Consider the following 6226-nt stretch of genomic DNA (forward strand, 5'->3'; position numbering starts at 1 on the left):
GTCTCAATTTACATCTTTTTATATTTTTATCTCTTGACAGATTACTCTTGTTATTCTTTTTTTATAGATTTGTATTTTAGTCTTCATACTAGAGATACTCCACAGTTGCAGTATTAAAGTATTCTAAATTTGTCTGTGTACTTATTTTTACCATTGAGTTTTATAACTTAGAATGTTTTCTTTTTGCACATTAGTACCCTTTTCTTTCAAATTGAAGAACTTCCTGTAGCATTTCTTGTAAGACAGGTCTGGTAGTAATGAACTTCCTTAGTTTTTGTTTGGGAAACACTTTATCTCTCTTTTGGGTTTGAAGGAAAGCTTGACTGAGTACACTTTTTTGGTTGATAGTTCTTTCTCTTCAGCACTTTGAACATACTGTCTCACTCCGTTCTGCGCTGTGTGGTTTCTGCCGAGAAGTCTGTTGTCAAACAACTTGGAGTTCCTTTAAATGCTATTTGCTTCTTTTCTCTTGTTTTTAGGATTCTTTCCGTCTTTTGACCTTTGAGAAGTTGATTATTATATGTCTTATTTGGGTTGAATCTGCTTGATAATCTTTATCTTTCTTGTACCTGACTTACTTTAGGTTTAGAAAGTTTTCTGTTATTATTTCTTTAAATAAACTTCTGACCCCTTGCTCTTTCTCAACTCCCTGTTGAATCCCAGTGGCACTTAGATTTGCTTTTGGGGGTTATTCTTTGTATCTTATAGGTGTTTTTCTTTCCTTTCCATGATTTTTATTTTGTCCTTTGGTTGTGTATTTTCAAATAGGGCTCACGATTGGTTCGATCGGCTATGACATTTACAAGGTCTGCACGGAAGGCTGGTTTCCCCACCCTAATCTTATTATGCAAATGAGCTTTCCAGTTGATCAGTGTCAACCTGTCTGCTCTTTAACATATAAGTGTGTGACAAAAGAAGGGAAGATAGGGCCGCCATCTTGAACATGTCTAGCCCCTAGTTCCTGCTGGTATTCACCCAGCTTGCCTGTGTATGTCTGCAGCTTGACTTTACAGGCTGCTCTTTGTTAGAAAATGAGTTGGGACTGCTTTCATTAAAAAAAAAACAACAACAAGCCTTGCTGAGGGCTCCCATGTCCTTGCTAACTGCCTAAGTAATTGCTTCTTAACTCCTATTACATTATTCTCTACACATATTTTATATCTTATTTAATCTCAACAATGTAGTTTTCAAGACACAGATTTTATGTGCATTTTCCGTTGAACTTATTCCTAAGTATTTTATGTTTCTGTGTAAAGTCAATAATTATCCATATACATTCCATGAATTATTTTGATCTAGCTTTTTTCAAAATTATTTTTGTCTTTGGATAGCCATTTTTAAATACTGTCTTCCATTCTACCTACTACTATAAAGTGTGAAAACCCAAATAGTTGCTTTACTAGGCTCCCTTGAAGAATATCTGCTGAAATTCTCCTGGAAAAAAAGTCGATTTCTTGTTAAAAGAAATAGATACCAAGGAGAAATGGCTAGGGTTATGTTAGAAATTACAACCTCTTTTATACTCTTGAATATGTGACTAAGAATGTGATGCTTTAGATTTTGTATCTGTTTTAATTTGAGCTCTCCAAGAAATAGAAGTCAAGATTAGACACACAAGTGGCAGCAGATTGAGAATGAAGGAAAAGAGTGGAGTGGAGAGAAACTGCCAAACATGATGCAGATTTTACAGTTAAAAGGGAGAGAGAGAAGAAAAGAATGCATTAGGAGAACTCAGATCATAGTGAATTCCTGTGAATGTGTCAGTTAGGTCAATGGGGAATTAGAGCAAAAGTTTCCCATTAGAGGAAACAGGTCTTGGAATATTCCAAAACTAGTATACTCATTGTGCTCAGTCATTGCCCTGGGGGAGGCACAGGGAACCATGGCCTTGGTCTATATACCAAAGTGAACCCCAAATGTTGGCAGTTCTGATTCTCACAAAATATTTTATTTTTATTTTTATTTTTTTCTTTTTTTGGAGACGGATCCTGGCTCTTGTTGCCCAGGCTGGAGTGCAATGGCTTGATCTCGGCTCACTGCAACCTCTGCCTCCTGGGCTCAAGCAATTCTCCTGCCTCAGCCTCCCAAGTAGCTGGGATTACAGGTGCACGCCACCAAGCCCAGCTAATTTTTTTTTTTTTTTTTGTATTTTAGTAGAGACGCGGTTTCACTGTGTTGCCAAAACTGGTCTTGAACTCCTAAACTCAGGCAGTCCACCTGCCTCGGCCTCCCAAAGTGCTAGGATTACAGGCATAAGCCACTGAGCCCAGCCCAAAATATTTTTTTAAAGAAAGAAAAAGCTACACAGAATACTGTCATGGACACTAGAGTATTTTCTTTTTCAGGCTAATTTATGTTAGACAGCAACATTCTCAAAATATTTACAAACTAGGATGTTAGTTTATGAATTTACAGATAGATGTGTAAACCCACTCCTTGAACCACACAGATTCATTTCTTAACGGTTGTTTGAAAAACAGCTTTCTGTGGTTTCTATGTACCCCTTTTCCTGGGAGGAAACTTAGTTAACATTAACTAAACGTGTGGGCTAAACTGCAGTCGCCAATATCTACCTTAGCTCTCAGAACTACCATTGGTTGTCATCCTATTCATCTTCTACCACCCGATTTAAATTCTACTTATATTTACCACCTTGGCAGGTCTTGATAGGTTACCTGTTGGGTATGCCTAAACCTTCTTTCCTGAGGGTCTAAACCTTTATTGATATGGTCAAGAAGCGCCTGCTTCCTCTTCACCTTCTGCCATGATTGTAAGTTTCCTGAGGCCTCCCAAGACATGCAGAACTGGGAGTCAATTGAACTTCTTTTGCTTATAAATTACTCCCTCTTAGGTAGCATCTTCATAGCAAGGTAAGAACAGACTAATATACTTGGTAATCAAAACCTTCTCAGTCCAGAATTTACTGCTGGACCAGAGCTTGCCAAGAGGCTCCCAAGCATATAACATAGTATATTAGCTTTCCTGCATAACAAAATGCCACACAATTAGCAGCTTAAAACAACACACATGTGCTACCTCACAGTGCTCGTGCGTCAGGGTTCTGGGCATGGCTCAACTGAATGTTTTGCTCAGAGTCTCATTTGGCTTCAATCAAGGTGTCAGCTATAGCTGTGCCTTTTAATTGAAAGGATCAAGAGGGGGAATGATTCACTTTAAAACTTACTCAGATTTTTAAGAGAATTTGGTTCCATGCTGTCATAGAACTGAGACCCTCAGCTTCTAGAAGGCACCCTACCCATAGGCAGTCACCACATGACTGCTTCTTTCAGGCCAGGAGACAAATATCTCCTTTAAGGTTTTCACCTAAATTAGGCCTTCCCCAGGATAATCTCTTTTTATTCATTGATAGTCAATTGATTAGAGGCCTTAATTACATCTGTAATATCCATTTCTGCTATATATGATATCACATCACATTCATAGAATTACACAGAGGAAGAGTCTCAGAAAAACCTTAGAATTCTGCCTGCCATACCTGGGTTTCACATATATCCCTCCCTGCCCCTTTGTGTAAAAGCAGTCTCCTGCATGCCGATTGGGGTTAAATACAAGAGTCAATATGGTGACTCCTTTTCTCCCTTGCTGGTTCCTAGACCCAAAATTCTAAAATGTACTTGCAGTAGCTGTATCCTGTGGTTCAATGGGATTTTTCTGTGTTCCTCGGTAAAACTTTTCAGATTTAAGGACCATGACCCCTAACCCTGTAAAGCCCAGATATGCAAGGATGAGAACAAATCCTCCCATGTGTAACTGAATATAATAAAAGAGGTCACTGCTGTTTCCAGCCATTTCTGGACCCATGTATTTTTTTTTACTGTGAACTCATCACTATGTGGCTATTTCTAATTTAATGTATATATTGAAACCTGAAAGATGTCACCTCATCCTTATAAAATATTTTCTCCCAGCTAGCATGCTGACTGCATATCCTGAAATATTTTACAAGGATGAGGTGACATCCTTCAGGTTGCAATATGTACACTAAATTAGAGGTCTTTCTAACTTAATGTACATGAAATTATATAGCCAACTTCACTTTCCTATTTTTCCTTTCCTATGTCATATTCCAGGACAGTGCAGGCATTTGCACTTCACTGAGTGTTGACTATAATTTTTCCATGCTTCTATGAGCAGCAACCCTAGCAGCTAAGTTTTTTTGCCAGGGTGTTAAATCTAATGTCTGAGAAAGTACCTCCAGTCAATGCATTTTGTTTACACAGTCTTATGCTTTAACACTTTCATCAAGCACCTTCAAATTGCAGTCTTGGGATACTCTTGTGATTCTTATTTGAATATTCTTATGGCTGTTTCAGGATGTATGCTCTTTCCTGCCTTGTTAGATCCAGTAGGTCTCCAGCCAGGTTGTGCTGGGATTTAATCCTAGTTATTGACCTTGCCGTCAGGAAGGGAGATGGAAGGCAACTCTTGAGGGGACTCCTTTGCTTTCCAGAAGAGAGGCATATGGAGAATGAGGGCCATAGGGAATGCTAGCTCTTACAATAGAGGGGTGAGTCAATTTTCCAAGCTTGAATATTTAGGGGAGAGGATTCTGGAAAACCAACATGCTTAGGACATTCTCCAGTGTTTCCCATCCCATATTTCCAGGCTCTAGGTTTTACCTGGCATTGGCAATAACAGATCTGCCTGGGCTGAGCATTTAGACATCTTGGATCAAATCTTGAGTATGCTCCTCAACTGACTGTTCTTCTACTGAATTTTTTTTAAGTTAGAAAACTGTCTTCTTGGCTCTCTCACTCAAGCTTTATTTCTTTTTTCATGACTCTAGCTTGCTCATTATCCATCTTCAGGTCATCAGTATAATTTAGTAATAGGTAGCCAACCCTGTTGATATTATAACACTGTACCTCCACATTTCTCAGAGGCCTGAATCTTCACACTGATGAGAATATCCCTATCAACTGGAACTTAGTTTTCCACTGATAATCTTCAGCAACTTAGCTGCCATTTGTGCCACACATTCCACATGGAGTGGGATCATCCTTACCAGTGGGGTAGGGAGTGGGCTGGTCCTTAAGATCATTTTACTGTCTATTTTCTTTTTCTTTTTTTTTTTTTCTTTCTTTCTTTCTTTTCTTTTCTTTTTTTTTTTTTTTTTTTTTTTTTTTTTTTGAGACAGGGTCTCACTCTGTTGCCCAGGCTGGACTGCAATGGTGCAGTCTTGGCTCACTGTCACCTCTGCCTCCTGGCCTCAAGTGGTCCTCCCACCTCAGCCTCCTGATTAGCTGGGACTACAGACATATGCCACCATACCCAGCTAATTTTTGTATTATTTGTGGAGACAGGGTTTCACCATGTTTCCCAGACTGATCTTGAACTCAGACTCAAGAGATCCACTCACATCAGCCTCCAAAAGTGCTGGGATTACAGGCATGAGCCACTGCATCTGGCCAATTTTACTATTTTCTGTTACATTCCTAGTGCCATCTGTGTTAGTTTGAGTGTCCCAAGGAATTAATGCCAAGACGGAATTAGACATACATGGGATCTATCAGGGGAAATGTCTACAACAGATCAAGGGAAGGGAAGCAAGAATGCTCAAGAAGAGACTTCTCACCATGAATTGGGTCTGACAACTACAAAAGAGATGAAGAAGGAAGAATTAGGTATTAAAAGCCTCAGAATGCAGCGTTATTTTAGAAGGTATCTGACTGATGGTCTCAGGCTGATGGGGTGCACCTGTGACAAATCTTCCCATTAGAAGAATCTATCACTTGGGAAGAATGGCCTGAATCTAGTACTTCTGCCTTGCTCAGTCATGTGCCGGGAACAGCCTAAGGAAATCGTGGTCTCAATTTTCACATAATTAGGTCACCCAAGGGTACAGCAGCTGGAACTGTCAGTCAATTCTGCTCCCTGTAGCAGATTCTCTTAGATGAATTCCTCAGCAGTGCCTCTCCATGGCTACCAAAGCTTTCATAGTGAGACTTAGAGATAATAAATATGAGTTCCATAAATCAACCTAGCAGGGATACTTAAGAGAAAACCTAGAAAAGCCTGAGAACTTTGTGGCAATTTTTGGCTTGCTAAACACAAGACCACCTATTTCTAGAAAAGTACACAATAAATACTTCCATTTCCTTAAATCACTTTAATCCATTAAGAAGGGTTTTACCTGAAAATAAGGAAAAAAATGAAAAGAAGGCTTAATCAGCTGTCTCATGCAACCGAAAATCTGCAGTTAAGA

The sequence above is a fragment of the Chlorocebus sabaeus genome, chromosome 7 (genome assembly GCF_047675955.1).
Source record: "Chlorocebus sabaeus isolate Y175 chromosome 7, mChlSab1.0.hap1, whole genome shotgun sequence".
Classification (NCBI taxonomy): domain Eukaryota; kingdom Metazoa; phylum Chordata; class Mammalia; order Primates; family Cercopithecidae; genus Chlorocebus; species Chlorocebus sabaeus.